Raw genomic sequence first — 18,923 nt, forward strand, 5'->3', positions numbered from 1 at the left:
TATATGTTGCAGAAGAGGAAGTAAGTGAGGAAGAGGATAGCGATTTGTGTGCTGGTCAAATTGAGAAAGTAGAACCCTGTACTAGTGAAGAAATATATGAACATTATAGTGTTCATCCTTTGCATTCCAAGGAAGTCATGGGGAATGCTATTGAGTTGTTTCAAATGAAACAAGCGAAAGGGAGTCCCATTAGTGTTTGGGAGGAAAGTTTGGAAGCTCGGTGTTTCCCACAGCTTTTTCCAACAGGTCAGGGAGGAAGATATGATGAGCGACCTCATCAAATTCCTGCTTCTGAATACCGGACTTTGCGATTGTATGCAGGAGATCCTAGGTTTCGACAATGCATTCCTTATTTGTTTCATCTCCTGTTTGAAAGCGATCTGTCTGGACTGTCATATGCAGTGAACCACATCTTGAAAAGTGGTATACACATGCAAAACATCTCGGCAAGTGACTTTATGGATAAAGTCAATGTCCAAGACAGTATTTTGGATTCTCACCTGATTAATCTCATGGCGTGTCAGCGTGGTACTAATGAGTACTGGTACCGTCGTCATGGTGATTTAAAATGTATGCTGAGGAACTTAGGAACTCCCACATGGTTCCTCACTCTGAGATGTGCCGAGTATGGCTGGGAAGACTTACTTGAATTTCTACGAGAGGCAAATGAAAACATCGAAAACATCGAATTCAAGACACCCGGAGAACTGTGCTCTTTGGATCCAGTCAATGTATGCAGGTACTTCAATCATAGATTTGAAGCTATGATGTCTTTCATCATGAATAAGAAGAATCCACCTCTTGGAGAGGTGTTGGATTTCTTCTGGAGAAAGGAGTACCAAGCAAGGGGTGCTCCTCATATACATATGCTGCTGTGGATCAAGGATGCACCTAAATTTGGAACGGATCCAGAAGACTCAGTGATGAGTTTCATACAACAGTATTCTACGTGTGCTGTTCCAAACGAAAAGGAGAAGAAAAGCCTAAGAGAAAAAGTTCTACGTTTCCAAAGCCATCGATGTGGAAAGTACTGTCGTCGTAAATTCCGAAACAAGGACAAGTTCTACACCAAATGTCGTTTCGGCTTTCCACGACCGGTGATTTCTAAAGGAAGAGTAAACAGTTTTATGTCTTCGCTGCGACATAATGTGATGAAGAAATCACCTAAAAACACATACAATTTGAAGAGGAACGAAGAGTCTAAGTACATCAACGACTACAACCCGGTGATTTTGTCCATGTGGAATGCTAACATGGATATACAGTTTGTGGCTGATAACTGTATGGCTGTGGCTCGGTATGTGACATCTTACATCACCAAAAAAGAGAAGACAGAATTGAAGGATATGTGGGAGGACATTTCCCATGAAAAGAGCCTCAGCAAGAAGTTGTACAGTTTCAGTCTGAAGATGTTGTCGCATCGAGAAATCGGAGCTTACGAATGTTCTGACCGGTTGTCTTCAGCAAGTCTCTATGCCAAGTCCAGGAGTATCGTTTGGGCGAGTGTTGGTCTTGCTGCAACGCATAATCGAGTTCTCAAACCTGTGCGGGAAATTGAGTATTTTGGCGGAAAAGGAGCCAAACAGAACCGATATTTTGAAGACCAACATGTTGGATACATATTATCCAAATCGAAGCAGTCACCTCGAGAATGTTTGTCTGTATGAGGTTCTGCAAAATTACATATTCAAGAGGAACATCAAAGAAGATACTGAGAAAGGAGTGTATGCTGTAATAGGAAGTGAGGGATGTCTGGTCAAGCAAAGAAAATGCCACTTGATAAACCATCGAAAATTGAGTGGCGAATCTCCTGAAAAAAAGGAGTTTTTCTATTTAGCACTTTTGCAACTTTTTAAGCCTTGGCGTGCAGAAGAGGAACTGCTTGGAGATTTCCTTTGTTACGAAGACTCTTTCAATGCTGCCAAGGAGACCATAGAATGTCCTGCTTTTCCCAAATATGTAGAAATGTTGAATGTGGAAATTGAGCAGGAAGCAACAATTGCAGCCGAGATTGCCAGAGACAGTTCTCAGGACAGTCAGAGTTCTGCTTCATTGAGTCAGGATCCACTAGGAGGACCTGTTATCGAAAATGAAGCTGCCACTGCTATGAATGAAGTGGAAAGAGCCATGGCACATGCTCAGGAGGATGCGGTTAACTTAGAAGAGTTGGAAAGACAACTCAACGTTGAGCAGAGGAAAATATATGACGAAGTTACCATGCAAATTGATCATGGATTAAGTCATGACAAGAAAGAGTGCTCATGTACGTCGTTGAAGCCTGTCCGACTGTACGTGAGTGGAGAAGCGGGAACTGGAAAAAGTTTCCTTATTAAAGCAATTTCATGTTATTTGCAGGAAAGGACAGAGTCATCGCTGTCTTGTGTTGTCACCGCTCCAACTGGACTGGCAGCACATAACATTAAAGGGATCACTTTACATCGTTTACTGATGCTGCCAGTGGAGCATGACAACAAATTAGAATATCACAAGCTATCTGGAGATGCTTGTTTTGAAGTTTCAAGAGTCTTGAGGAAAATGAAACTTCTTATCATTGACGAAGTAAGCATGGTTTCCAATGTCATGCTTGCCTTTGTGCATTTGAGAATGCAAGAAGTTCTCAAAACAGAGTATGATGTGTTATTTGGTGGCAAACACATCATTGTTTTCGGAGATCTTCTGCAGCTGACACCAGTGAAAGGGCAACCTGTGTTCAAAATGCTCACGCATGAAGATACCAGGAAGTGCTTAACTTCAATTATGTTGAACTGCATGAAAATATGCGTCAGGCAAAGGATGAAGTTTACAAGACTATTCTACAAGATGTTAGAATTGGAAAAGTGACCGAGCATGGGAAAGAAGCTTTACATGCACGATTACTGACAAATTTATATCCAGACCAAGATGTTGTGCCTGAGAATATTTTTCAGAAAATTACTGAGAAAAAATCTGGAATATGTTTGATGCCAACTCTTGCAGAATGTGCCAAATTCAACAACAAAATGTTGCATTTAGAAAAGCAAGAGATTGTGAAACTGGAAGCTATTGACAGAGTAGAGCATATGGGATCAACAATTATTTTGTCTGAGAATCTGAAAACAAAATTGGATTCATTAGAGAAGAGTATATCTAAAACTGCAGGTTTTGAAAAGACTCTGAATGTGTGCTTGAACTGCCGTATAATTTTAAGAAGGAATTTACATGTTGAAAGAGGTCTGGTAAATGGATCAATGGGTAATGTTGTTGATTTTGTGAAATACAGAAATAGAGATGGAATTGAATTTTTAAAAATTAAATTTGATGGCATTGAGGAAGTACAGCTAATTGGTCGTTGTTCTGCTAGATTTTTGCTTGTAAAAGACTTATATGTTCGTCGTAAGCTGTTTCCTGTTTGCTTGGCATATGCGGTGACAATCCATAAATCGCAAGGTTTAAGTGTAGACTGTGCATTGGTGAATATTGGCAGTTCTGTGTTCAAGGAGGGTATGGCATATGTGGCATTGTCACGAGTTAGAACTTTATCGGGATTGTACTTGATTGAGTGTGATGTCACAAACATTTGTGCGGATCTAGATTGTGTTAAGGAATACAATAGGTTAAGAAGAGAGTATGCGCCACATTTGCCTCAGTATCCTTTGTTTGAGAAACGTGTGGTAGGCCGGAAACGAAGAAATGTGACCAATACTGGGGAGGTTGTAGCAAAAAGACGAAAAGTCGATGAACCTGAAATTATAAGCAGAAACAAAAAGGATTCTGTTGAAGATGTTGTTGGTTTTCAATTTGAAAACAGTTCTGGTGTCAACTGCTATGCTAATGTAGTGGTTAATGTTTTGTTTTCTCTAGAAAATGTAAAAGAAGAGATTGTGGTCAATTCTGATCAAAGATTTTGCAGTTTGTTAAATTCTGTGTTAGAGAAATGTAGCACTGATAGAACAAACATAGAAAGTGTGTCTGAAATTCGAAATCTGTTAGACAGATGTTCAGGCCAAACACAATTCTCTCAAAATAGTCAGCAAGATTGTCAGGAGTTTTTAATGTATATGCTTGATGTATTGCATGATGAAGGTGTAGATGTAGATCACCTGTTTGGGCTTTCTTATCAATGGCAGCATGACTGCGAGAACTGTAGGGTATCAAGTACTACTAGTGTAGACTCCGAAAGATTTATATATTTAACTTTGCCAGACAGTAAATCAGTCTCTTTTAATAAGCTAGTAAAAGCAGCTGATCACAACATGGAGTGTAGCCAATGTAAATCTGAAATGATGTCCACATTATTTATACGAACATATGGCCAGTATGTCATTTTAATGTTCCAACGATGTAGGCCTGATGGAACAAAATTGACAACTTTAATTAAAAATTTTGTGGCTTCACAGTTGTCAATATCAGGAAGGACTTTTGTAACTGTAGCAATTATATATCATGATGGTCCTTCAATAACATCAGGACATTACACATCTTATTTAAAGTGTAGAAATGGCTGGTCATTCTGCAATGATTCTGTTTTAATTTTCCCAAAAAAATTGCCGTATGACCTTAAAAACTCTTACCTGGTGTTTTTAAAACCAAAATTTTAGGGAAAGAATCTCGAGATGTGCTCTGAGGAATTTCAAGAAGTTCTAATGGCTCCTACACGATTTGGCCTTGAGGATAAGTGTAGTACAGAGACATAACTTCTTACCATAACACTGGACGTCATGGAGAAATACGTGCACTTTGAATGAGTTCAGAAAAACTGTTTCTTTTTATAAGCTAATTGAAGCAGCCAATCAAAACATGGAGTAGAGGGAATGTAAGTCTGCAATGCTGTCTACTGTTTTACATTGCTTTGTGATTAAAAGTGATGTAGAGAATTAAATAATTGTACTAGTCATAAAGGTAGTGTAAGTCTGCTTCATAGTAAGCAGTATCAGTGTGATAGGAAATATAGAACATGATTGAGCAAGAAGGGGAAGTTATTACTAGTCCAGGATTGTGAAAATGATCTTCAACATTTTAATTGTGAAAGTTGCGGAAATACAACATGACGGGATTGGCTTACAAGAATTCTAAGAGTTATAAATGGCTCAGACACGATTTGGCCTTGTGGAAACGTGTGGTAGAGAGCGAGAAGTCATTTATTGTATGTAACATGTTTTTGAAAACGATGGAGGTTTTCTTTCAGAAAGTGGCAGGTTGAAAGTAATAACAGCACAACAGAGTGTAAGCTGTTCATAGGACATCCTTCGCCGTCATGGAAAGTAAGTTAACTTTAAGGAGTTCTGAATTCTGATTTGTTATGTTGTATGGGTTTTTTAAACACAATCATTTTGATTGTGTTTTTTTTTCCCCGCTGTTATATGATGAATACCTTCAAGTCACTGTTTTAGTGAAATTTGATACATTCTGAGAACAGCAAAAATAAACCATTTAACATGTATAATTAATTCTGTTCTGTTTGCATTTATGATGTACATGTAGAACTGTGTAGGAGGCATGGAGAAGGTGAGGCTTCTGTAAGTGTCAAAGTTGTTGCATACAGTGCTCATATTCTACGTAGTCTTTTATATTTCATTACTTTCACTGTTTCTGACTGATCTAAAAAAATTTTTTTAAAAAGAACAGTAAGTATAAGGGAAGGAAACAGACAGTTATGTTAAAAGAAAGACAGCTATAGGGAGTAAACTAGGGATACTGTTACCCGCAATCCTCTGCTGATGATGTCACTGACCATGTCATGAATGATGTAATATGTGACATCATCAGCAGTGGATTACGGGTAATAGTATCTCTAGTTTACTCCCCTATAGCTGTCTTTCTTTTAACATAACTGTCTGTTTCCTTCCCTTATACTTACTGTTCTTTTTTAAAAAAAAAAAAATTCTGTTCGCTCCCGGTTCGCGTACCGGCGAGCAACTGGGAAGCGAACTAAGAGAAATAGAGGTTGGCACAGTTCCAAATATTGTACCAATTTTTTAATAACGGGGAGGTAGTTCTGAAAAGAACTTTTTTTTTTATTGTTTTTGTTGTTTTATATTTTTTTTATTATTTTTCTGAACATTTGTTTACTTTTTTTGAATTTTTCTGAACGGTTTTATATTTTTTGTGGGTTTTTTTCGGGGGGGGGAACGAAAACGATTCATTGTAAAGGGCTCAACAGGAGCAACAAAAAAAAAAAAGAATTTATTGTTTGGGGCGTTTCGTACAAACTTGCATATGATTGTCAATAGCTCTGTTGATCAGAGTGATGCTACTTTCTCTGTAGCAAATGAATCCACTGCAATGTACGCAGACTTGTTTTACTTCACCAAATCTCATTTGTATATTTGGCACCATCTCCCTGCCCTCTGGTCCCGTCACTTCCGGTACAACAGATCTTCTGGCCATAATAGGGAGATTATCTAGGTCGTTATGAAACTGTGCAGCACTGTAGTTGTTAGGATGCCACCTAGTCATATGGTGATGCATTGTGTAGTTTCCGTAACTGTATTTTTTCTCGGTCCCTCTGGACAGTCTATCTTGACATATAAGGCAAGTTACGTATCTTGCATTTACTTTTTTCTGACCTTTGGGAAATTTAAAAAATTGCCAAATGAAGTTTTCTTTCCGGTGAGACGTCCTGGGCTCCTCAGGCAAAAACTGCCTCTCTTCTTGCTCTTCTTCCTCTTCCTCTTCTTCCTCTTCTTGCTGAATTATAACTTCAGCAGGTGGTCCACTCTTCCTTGGATGTGGTGGAGGTGGTGGGGAAGCACCAGCTGAAGCTACTAAAGAAGCCATTGCTCACTGGTAACAAAGGGTCTTTCTCTCACAATGATGAAAGTCAGAGTGAGGAAAGAAGGAGGGATTTTCATCATTTGGGAAAAACAATAGTTCTCAACCAATGAAAAGTGTTCATTTTAGATTATATGACCTAGTCTTACATCATTAGGAAACCAAAAGTGAAATGAACCAATGAAAAGTGTTATTACCAAGTCACATGACCTGCTGTGTTTACGTTACGCGCTTTGCGCCGCCTCCCGGTTTGCTTCCAGGAACCTGCGCTTCGCGCCTCGGTTCGCGTACCAGTTCGCTAACGTAGCACGTCATATGACGTATCACGCGACAACGCGAAACGTCATGCGGACGCGAGGCGTCACGATGTTGTTTTCTAACGCGGCAGTTGCGGTAAAGGAACGTTTACCGTCTCGCGGTCTATTTCGCGGCATCAAGGTCAGCTAACGGGAAGCTTCCCGATTCGCGAAGCGGGAGCGAAGAAAAAAAAATATTAAAAAAAAAAATTATTAATAAACATATAAAATATATTTTTGGATTTAAAGAAGAATACATTTTACAGCTACAGATATTAGCTGTTAAAAAACCAATGAAATTCACTGAAAAAACCATAGGTTATAGACCATATATAGTTAGGAATTAGCATTTACAAAACCTTGAAAATTCACTGAAAAAACCATAGGTTATAGACCATATATAGTTAGGAATTAGCATTTAGAAAACCCTATTTTACTCACACAAAACCATTGAAATTCCATATATAGTTAGTTGCACTAACTATATATCGCGCACCCGCAATCCACTGCTGATGATGTCACATATTACATCATTCATGACATGGTCAGTGACATCACTGATGACATCACTGATGACATCTCAAATGACATCACTGATGACATCACTGATGACATCTCAAATGACATCACTGATGACATCATGACACACCAATACCAGTTACTACATACGCACTCACTGATTCCTACGTCTACACACACATTCACTCATTCACCCATACAATCACTCATACATACAGTCACTCATTATTACAACACTATCATATGCACTCATACACCTATGCAGACACTCACACACTGCCACTCATCCATGGAGTTACTCACACACCAAGTCAGTCCTGTAAAGAATCAATCACACTTCCATTTCCTCATCTATACAGTTAAACACAGAACACCATACTTCAGTGACATCACTGATGACATCACTGATGACATCTCAAATGACATCACTGATGACATCTCAAATGACATCACTGATGACATCATGACACACCAATACCAGTTACTACATACGCACTCACTGATTCCTACGTCTACACACACATTCACTCATTCACCCATACAATCACTCATACATACAGTCACTCATTATTACAACACTATCATATGCACTCATACACCTAGTCAGTCCTGTGAAGAATCAAACACACTTCGATTTCCTCATCTATAGTTAAACACAGAACACCATACTTTTCACACATATACTAACACATACTTACTCTCTTATACAATCACTGATACAAGTACACATTGATATGCACAGAGTCACACACCTCCCAGCCAGCCACACACACACTCAGTCTTCCATACATCCACTCATTCTTCAATATGTAAAACGTATTTAAACTTTACAAAAACACACAGACACTAGATGATGTCATCAGTGATGTCATTTGAGATGTCATCAGTGATGTCATCAGTGATGTCACTGACCATGTCATGAATGATGTAATATGTGACATCATCAGCAGTGGATTGCGGGTGCGCGATATATAGTTAGTGCAACTAACTATATATGGAATTTCAATGGTTTTGTGTGAGTAAAATAAGGTTTTCTAAATGCTAATTCCTAACTATATATGGTCTATAACCTATGGTTTTTTCAGTGAATTTTCAAGGTTTTGTAAATGCTAATTCCTAACTATATATGGTCTATAACCTATGGTTTTTTCAGTGAATATATATATATATGTGATTGTATATGGAAGGTGGGTATGTATAACACTGAATAGACCATTGTATGTAGGATATAATCATGCTATTTTTTCAAGGTTAGGTATTTATTAACAACAACAACCAGGGACCGGAGTTATCTGGTGAATTTGCTCAAAGGAATGTTGTTGTCAGGGGCTCTGCATGCATCTTAAGTCTGAATGCCCAGTGGTTTTCTCTTTCAAACACCTTAGGCTGAGTGTCCACTAAGTTGTTAATATGTTCAAGGATCACCCAATGGTAATCTATTTGTATTTGTAATCCTGTGTTGTGTGTTTCTTTTCTATGTAATGGGTTAACATTTTTGTGGTTGCTTGGCCACATCTCAAATTACTGCAACGTTCACAGATTCTCATTTTTATCTTGTAGGTTATCATCCCTTCATAATCTAGGTTGCAGGTGCACATCATTAGATATACCACCCAGGGCATGTTGCACTTAGTGAAATTTCTCAGTTGCCATGTCATGTTATAGTTGAAAAAAAAATTCTTAGTGCGTTTTATCAGATGACAGACACTGCATCCTCCATGTGAGTAGTAACCAAAAGCCGGTACTATTGTGCCCTGTGATTGTGTGTTGTCACTAGTTGTTTTTCAGGGGCGTGTGTGTACCAGCAAGTCTTGACGGCTCTGCCTCCCCCTATGTGAAAGCAAAAAGGTTGTGGTATTGATAAGGATCAACTATTCAAAATACGCCAGTGTTCGTTTATGATTTTTGTCACTTAATTAGCTGCTACATTGAAAGTGGTAATACATATTGGTATTTCTTCCTTGTCTCTCTGGGGGAGAACATCCAAGTCGGCCTCTCTATTGTTTTTTTTGCATCCATTTCTTTGCTCAAGACACAATCTTTTGTGGGTATTTTTTAGCCTGAAGTCTAACTGTTAGGCAGTTGGCTTGTATTTTATTGGCCCTTAGCTCTGAACAGTTTCTCCTCAATCTTAGGTTCAAAAGGAAGATTGTCGCTTAGGTGTCGGGGATGAAAGCTGTTGTATAGTAGTAGATAGATCTTTGCAGTGGGCATCTCGTGAGTTGTTGTTTTTAGAGACCCCCTGGTTTACCTCTATATTGAGGTCCAAAAATACCAGTTCCTACCTACCTATGATATGAGTAAATTTCAGAAATTCGTTCTATACATTGAGCCAAGTTAGCAAGTTCTTTGCTGTTACTTCATTACCCTCCCAAATTATAAGAACATCATTGATGTATCATTTCCATAGTCTTATATGTTTGCAAAAGGGGTTCTGAGGGCAAAGGATTTGGTGAACCTCCAAGTGTTGGACATAGGGACTATCTATACTCTGTGCTAAGGTTTTTCCCATGCTGGTCTCATCTTATGGTAAATAGAGGGCTTCTTCAAATCTGAAGAAGTCGTACGTTAAAGCCCATTTACAGCATTCCATCATGACATTTCTTGATGTCTGGAAGTCCCTTTCTTCCTCAAAAAGCACTTCTTCAATTATAACCAGGTTTTCTAAATGGGGGAGATTGCCTGCAGCTGAGTCCCTTCCCCTGGTTGTTTTAACATTGGATGCTACCAAGGCCTTCGACAGGGTAAATTGGGTAAATTGGATATGCCTGTCGGAGGCCTTGGCTAAGTTCAACATCGGGGGGATGCTTTTGGCGTGCCATCAACCTTTTGTATCAGAGTCCTGCTGCTCGTATATTGGTTAATGGAGTACTATCGGACCCCTTTAATATTACTAGGGGGACGAGACAGGGCTGCCCGCTCTTCCTCTCCTATTTGATTTGTATATTGAGCCCTTTGCTCAACGTTTAAGGGATGATATTAGTATTAAATCTTTTACTTATAGGGGATGGGAGAGAAAGGTAGCCCTTTACGCGGATGATGTGCTTATTGTTTCTTCAGATGCACACACTGCACTTCCAGCGGTACTTGATGCAGCACAAGAATTTGGAGAAGTAGCTTGGTACGAGGTGAATGCCTCGAAAACCGAGATAGTAATTTGGAACAATGACCAATGTGAAATTAATATACAGCCAGGATCATCTATGCGTTATCTTGGTCTTAACATAACAAAGGATATAAATCAATTAGTGGCCTGCAATTGTTCAGCTGGGGCAAAGCTATGTCATCAGCTAATGCGATCTTGGGCTCAACTTCCGTTATCTCTCCTAGGGAGAGTACATCTGATCAAAATGACCATTCTACCCAAAATGTCTTTTTTATTTAACACCATTCCTCTTTATTTTGATCCCTTGTGATCCCTTGTTAATAGCAAAACTGTAGGCGGATATTACTTCCTTTATTTGGAACAAGCATCTTTCAAGGACATAACATAACATAACATAACATAACAGAAACTCAGGAGGCGTAGGGAGAAGGGCGGGTTGGCTGCTCCAGATCTCCAGATGTACGCTTGGGCTTTTCAACTTTCCCATGCCCGAATGCTTTTAAAGATGCCTGCAGATTATGGAGCTCGTTCTTTATTTTCAGTTCTACTTAAAGGGGAAGGTCTTAGCCAGTCAGGCTTTTTGTTTAAATTTGGCAACCCGAAGTTTTTTAAAAAGTTCAAATTGAAGATCCTACAGGGGTTTGTAAAAACTTAGGCCAAATTAATGGTTGCCATAAAAATTAGCTATTACAGCAGTAGGGCACACCTTTGGGGCCTTCCTGATAGTCCTATGTGGTTGTGTGATAGTTTAGCTGTTACACTCAAAGAAGCAGGGTTGGTGGTCTGGGGGGACCTAATCATGGATGGTAGTCTGCTTCCGTGGGAGTGTTTAAGAGGCAAGATCGGTCCGAATCTTTCAAGGTTTAAATATATGCAAATGGTTGGTTGGAACCACTCCTTTCTCGCACGGCCGTCCCTGGCAAATAGGTTTCCTATTGGAGGCTATAGCCATCTAGTATCCCTATTGGCAGATAATCCACCGGCCAAAAAGGAAATCTCCCTCTGATATATTCTGATTTTGGAAGAAGTTGACGGCGATTTCCTATTACCAGATCTGCTTTGGGGATCTACCATGTTAGGCTGCAATGTGGAAGATCTGTGGAGCACATTGTGTAAAGTTTTGTGGGACATTGTTAAGCCGGCATGGTTGTGTAGGAATCATTTATTCACGCTCCATAGGGCATACTATTCTCCCCTCAGGCTTTCAAAATTTTCCCAAGGCAACCCTGTAGTCTGTGCTAAATGTGGACTGTCTGCTGCATCGGATGCCCATATGTTCTTTGAATGCCCTTGCCTGACCCCTTTTTGGGATGCTATAAGCAACACACTTTCTACATCTTTGTGTAGGCAAGTAGTTTTGGATCTCTCTATTTTCATCTTTGGGGTCTCGGCCGAGGTTCAAGGGCAAGCAAGGAACCTGCTGTTTTATTCCATTCTACTTGCCCGGAGGGAGATTTGCAGAAAGTGGAAAGACCCTGTTTTCCCTTCATTTATGGACTGGCAGGCGTCAGTTTTGTAAGTTTCCAGATTAGATCTAGCAAGAACTGGCAACCAAGCTAAGAGAGCATCTGGCATCAGTTGGTCTGGGGCCATTGAGTTGGCCGGGGATTTTTTTTTTTTTTTTTTTCCCCCGGTCCGATGATTTAACACCTGTGGTATCATTGAACCTGCAAAGTCCTGATTCATCTGGAAGCTTGGGACTCAATGGTTGAATTTCCGACTGTATTTTTCTAATCTGTGGTCATCCTTTTTCTGGTTTCTTAGGTGTTTTGTCTCTAAGGGTGCAACATTTTTGAGGGAATTTGGTAGCTTTGGTAGCCTTCCTTAACCAAGCCCTGCCAGGTTTATAATCTGTGACAGATTGTTGTATTCCCGACTGCGGCTACACCTGAAACCACGGTGGTAAATGAGGACCAAAAAATAATAAAAAATAAAAATAAAAAAGAAATTCAAATTATTATATAATAAAATACATGTATATTTAAAATATCATATTGAATATTGACTTTCTGCAATGCAATCTTTTGTTGAATTAAATAATGTTATTAGTATTTAAAACATTGAAGATAAGTATATATTTATTTGTTTAATAATACACATATTTATGCTATACATATAATGATGGTCATATGCTATTTTACATATATCATATTTAATAATATTTCAAGTGATTATTTTGAATATGTATATTTTTATTTTTATTTTACGTTGTTTTTTTATTTTGTACCTCTGCTAGTTATTGTAATATACAAAAAAATCTAATTATACATTTGTATTTAATATGATCATTTAATTATCCAATTTTAAATATTTATTAGGTAGGATTTTGTTTTTATTAATGTTTTGTTTATTGTAAAATACATTTTTATATATATTTTATTTTGGAGTATGTATCAAAAAATGTATCCCCTTTAATGTCTAACACCTTCACCAAAATGTGTTAGATTGGAGAGAGAATATTACTTGTAACAACTTTAGGATCCATCACCTTCCCCAAAATGTTTTAAGTTGGAGTGGGAATATTAAATGTAACACCTTACATGCCCAACACCTTCTCCAAAATTGTTTCAATTTTGTTGGCCTTATTGTCCGTACTAAGATTGAGGGGCAGTCTTTGAACATGTGTGGGTCCGAGACTTCTACTAACCCATATTTGTTACATTTAACTTGCGAACCATTGAGGATTCTTTATAGCCTAAGTGGAGATAAATATGCTCGATGGACCGTAAAGATGTGATTCCTCTTCAACCACGAAGGTTTAATTAAGCTCAAAAGCATTTTTAAAGAACCCTGCCATAATAATTCACGATGTAACCCTGGCATATGTTCACTCCAGAGCTTGTTGGCCAACTTAAACCACCCATCCACCACTTCTTTTATGGCCCAATACCAGGTTGACACCTCCTTCCTCCCTACTGGTCTTTCCACTAACTGCTGCTCTAGGCTGTTTCCCTCACCAATCAATTTATTCTGTCTGATCTGGGGCTGAACTTTGTAGCTTGGTATATTTAAATCTTGAGAGATCGTTTCCCACTCTCATCTTTAGATATTCCCATGAGATGAACTTTTTATTACTAACCAGATCTCCCCATACTACTAGTCATTTTTTGGGAAGAAGTACGGACAACAATGGAGAGAATTCTGAAAGTACCGATTCAATTGGTCTTGACTTTGATTATTTTTGGCATTAACAGTCACATTGGTGGTTCAGACAGAGCTCTCTTATTTTATGCTATTTTATGGGAAAGGAGACAAATTTGTAAACAGTGGGTAGATGTGGACCCTCCAAAACATTCAGATTGGATGAATTCGCTATATGAAACATCCAAGATGGATTTGACTAGATCTGGTAGTCGAAAGAAGATCGCATATTGGGATCTGCTGCTTCAATGGAAATAGAAGAATTTTTTTTTTTTTAAATCTCTTCCGATAATGAAGGGCGGGTCCGATGATTATGCCTATTGGATACCCCCTGAACTATGCTGGGCCTTTACCCCTTTAGACATCGAAATAATTTTGTTGGTCTTAGTACTCTGTGCGCCTTTCTACTGCTGACCATTGCTAAAGTCCTTGTGCTCCTTTCCCTAAACATGGTAAAATTGGCTTGCACAGACTTGGCACATTTATTTTACTTTTAAATTGGTATAATATATACCCATGGCCTGAAAATTAAATACTGCTAGTGCCCCGGCAGCACTTATTATGTCACCCAGGTAAGTAGCCCCTTAAAAAATGTCCCAGGCCTGTCATTGCAGCCTGAATGCAATATATACCCATTGCCAAGCCATAACCTCTTTTTATGGATACGTCACCCCTAAGATAGGCCCTAGGTATCCCATAGGGCAGGGTGTATTGTAAATGAAAGGTTGGATATGTACTTTTTCAATTTCCAAGTCCTGGTAGTGAAAAATCCCTAAATATGTTTTTCACTACTGTGAGGCTTACTTGTACCTTAGGCTAACATGGGGTTGCATTACATTTAATAAGTGCTACATTTTATTGGGAACTGGTAAAGTTTCAAGTTTGGTATCTATGAAATGATCAGCCTTTAGTGTCCAACAATATTCAAACGGCAGGGTACATTGTAATTAAGGCATTTAGGTTGGACTAGGCATAGCAGATGTCACCCGGAATATTAGTTGTAAGTATTTGTATTTTTATATTGAAATGATGTATGAAAGTGTCTAATTTCACATTGCATTTTTTACATTTGTTTTTGGCATGATATTGTTAAATCAATATATATGTTTATTTACTTGATTCATATTTCCTGCTAAATGTTATTTTATGATTTAATGTATATTTAAATGTATATTATTTACTGTGTTTGTAACATGTATTTTATTATAATATTGTTAAATATTATGTATGTTTATTTACTTCATTATTATTTTATGTTAAATTATACTTTAAAAAATAAAAATATATTTAATTCCAAATTTGTGTTTTGTTTTTAACATGTATTTTTGTAATAATGTTAAATTATTTATATATCCTTATTTCATTTATTATGATTTTATGTTAAATATTTTCATTGTTGGTTATAAAACATCCGTATTTTTTTTGCGTTATAGATGTTTTTCATATTGTGTGTTGTTTTATTTTTCAACTATTTTATGTTTACTTAAATGTAACAATATTTTTGTAAACCATATTTGTGTTATCAATATTATTAAAAATAGATATTTTAATGACAATATTTTGGTTAACAATCTTTGTGTATTTTTTTTATAAAGTACAGGGAAGTAATGTTTCTAATAAAAATATTCCAATTCTGATAGCAATGTCAAGATTTTTGTAATCAGTATTATGTCATTGATTCAAGGACTACAAGATGTAGGAATCTTATATCATCCATACTGGTAGGCAGTATATTTTATGTGTGCTTGGTCTGGAGAAGCACATACTCAGGATTTTATACATATTTCAGTGGTCTGAGTTGGCTTTACTAACAAAAAGATCCCTGTGATGAAAACAGTAATCCACTACGCTATCTGCGTAAAATATAATTGTGTGATTTTCATGGGAGCATCTTGTTTGCAGCAAGCATGTTAACTCTCTGCACTGCTTTATCATGAGTCAAAACTTCTTTAGACAAAACTGCCATCTCGCTCCAGCAAGCACCTTAATCGCAAAAAGTTATCTTGACAGTTTGTTATTTGAAATGTGGTGGAAACACAAGGAACTCTGAAGGGTGCTTTTAATCCTGTAAGAAAACACAAAATGCCATTGAGCTCGGCACCAGGCAGCCCTAGAGCGTGTCCTGTATAAAAGTATACAAAAAGTGATGGAAGGAATGCTAGAATTAATCTCAGCCACTGGTAATTACTCGGGCCACATCGCAATCCATTGTTATTTTGCACACCATACCATTTTTATTCAGACCCATCTATATGAAAGTCGCTTGAATTTCTATCCAGCCACAATATTGGATGAATCATTTAGAACAGCTCTATTCTCATAAATGTGATAACAAGGTGAGAGAAGGCACTTCTTGATCTACTGTTATTTTTAAAGCTGACGATTTTTCTTTTACCCTTACAGAAACGTGGCTCTATAAATTCTTCTATTCCTGGTCGTGCTACAGGCCAGATCGATTGCCCAATGATTTCTTTAAGGCAAACCTGGAAATCTGGGGGCCATGCTTTAACTTGCTTTCAAATACAATCTGTATGGAGATTCCATCGTCCTGGGCACTAGCTGAAATCATTACAATCTATAAAAAAGGGGACAGCGCTAACCCAGCCAACTGTCTAACCCAGCCAACTGTTGGCCAGTAAGTCTGATTGATTCCCTGCGAAAAGTTTTTTTGCAAACAGGTACTGGCTCATGCACTGGAGTGGATCAGGGATACAACTATACGTACGACAAATAAGAGTTACCTCTGACACCATAGATTATACACGTGATTTTAACCAATGTCCTAATTTATTGACATTGTCGGCAATTATACTTTTGCATTTTCTCAAAATTATTCAGTGGTACACATTTGGGTGTAGGCACATTGTTTGGTATCATCTCCTTTGGTAAAAAACATTCAACAAGTGTCAAAAAATGATAATGAATTCATGACATAAACATTTGTCAACATAACATTTGACATTACTCTACATAACACTTAACAATACTCTACGTAAATACAAACACATTAAAGTGACCTATTTTACTAGTGTTTATACTCCTAAAAACACAAATTCTTGGCTGTTCTTCCAAGTTGGCCCACGAAAGGAAAAGAAAGGTCCTACTTAGGATCTATTAGCTAACTATTAGCTAACTTTGGGATATGGATACTTATCCACAAAAGAACAGTAAATGTAGTCCTGTATTGGGTCGGAGAAATCTTTTTGGAAAGACAAAGTTTTTTTTAGCCGTGACGTGAGATACTTCTCTCACTGTATGTCCTGTTGATTTGTTAGGTCATAAGGCATACACTTCTCCTGGCCCAAATGATAAGCCTACGCGTTTCGACCTTCTATATAATAACAGGAGGTAAATTAGAAGGAGGTCTTCATCAGGGCTCACTGCTGTTGGTGGTAGGACGTCATGCTACACCCTTGAGATAGGAAAGAAGTTCCTCTAGAGTTGTTCGTATCTTTAAATGGCGTCGATCACTGGTTCCAGCGTCGTGGCGTTTCTTAGGGGTTTTCAGCTGAAAAAAATCAGTGCTCGAGTTGATCAGCAACGCGCTGCTGAGCGCATGGTGTACATCATTGTACAGGTCTTTATTTTCTTCGGTGGAGTCGAGGTGGCGTCTCCTCGCTGCGCGGCGTTCCCTCGGTTTCAGACACATCCAACTATACTTACAGCAGGCAGGCTTTAGACATAATGTGAGTACACTGGATCAGATTTTCTGTGTTTTTAGTCTGTATTGGTGGGAGGTGGTCATAGGCAAGGACAAACTTTATGTTGCCTTTGTCGATCTTCGAGCAGCTTTTGATTTAGTGCCCCGAGCAAGACTATGGAAGGGCCTTGAAGAGATGGGTTTGCGGGCCCTTCTGCTGGATATTAATGTGAGGCTGTATGCTGACACGTTTGCCCAGGTGAGGGGGGAGAAGGACGGGGCCCTGACTGACCAGAAGCGTATCGATCGTGTGGTCCGCCAGGGGTAAGTTTTGGCTCCCACCCTTTTTATGTTAAGTCACCATAGGGTTTGCAACTGCTCCTGAACTCTTTCCAATTGTTCAGTGTGGATCGATGCTTGGAGCCTAATAGCTCCGAGACCAAATGTATGATTTTTAGTACACAGTTGTCTAAGTCTTGTTGGAGGAGGATGCTAGTGGGTGACACAATTTTAGATCTGTTACCGAGCTTTGAGTACCTGGGGATTAAATTGACCATAAGCCCAATCTGGACACCACAGGTGGAAAAAGACCATGTATACTAATTCCTCATACAACACATACAGACAATATTCACAGAAAAACAATATCAAGAAAGGTCCAGCATAGGAAATGTACAATGTGAAGGCCCTTGGGGTGGTTCTCTATGGAGACAAGCTGTGTGGTTACTCCCACATTAAAGGCCTATCCATAGTGGAACAATGGTTTTTAAGAACCTTATTGAATTTGCCTGCTTGTACACACTGTCTCCTCTTTATTTAGACATGGGCCAAAAGAAAATTGCATATAAGATTGAATGTAGAATGCTGACCTTTTGGCACAGGTTATGGACAATTCCTGCCCTTGAGTCTCACAGTGAGGGAGTTAAAGACCTTTTGGCCTCTGACTACACATGGAAAATACCCTGGCTCTGTACTATGAAGGATCTACTTCATAGAATGAATAGGGATGAGTGTTGGACAAACCCTAAAAGCATGTGCATGATTGGTAAGGCCAGTATAAAAGGACTTTTTGAGAAAAATAAGGTGGTTAATAAAGGATGTGTACAGGTTACCTATCTGTGTCTTTATTTGACCGGAAACCTTTAGCCGCCTATGATGAAATTGCTCCTCCACTGGCTTGGAAACTATATTTGCAATTTAGCTATGGTACCTTATGTGTCCAGGCTGTGATGAGAGTCTCTAAAATACCGATTCATGTTTTGTTTAGTCTGACCATTAAACAAACAAATACGGGTAAAATGGATTGTTCCTTTGTGCAAATTTGTGGGTTTTACCGTGCACAGAGAAATGTTCTGAATATTACAGAATGACACCAGCCAGATAGTAGTTTGTTGCTTGGTCATGTTTATTTATTTATTTATTTTATTTTTGACATTTATAAAGCGCAAACAATTACCCGCAGGCGTCTCGG

At 38.4% G+C, this 18,923-nt stretch overlaps 1 protein-coding gene across 1 annotated transcript in view; it reads left to right on the top strand.

The window, feature by feature from the left end:
* The window catches only part of LOC144762000 (fucolectin-like), an 824,530-nt gene that overhangs the window by 226,683 nt on the left and 578,924 nt on the right, over positions 1-18,923 (top strand). The window lies entirely within an intron of this gene.

The sequence above is a fragment of the Lissotriton helveticus genome, chromosome 6 (assembly GCF_964261635.1).
Source record: "Lissotriton helveticus chromosome 6, aLisHel1.1, whole genome shotgun sequence".
NCBI lineage: Eukaryota > Metazoa > Chordata > Amphibia > Caudata > Salamandridae > Lissotriton > Lissotriton helveticus.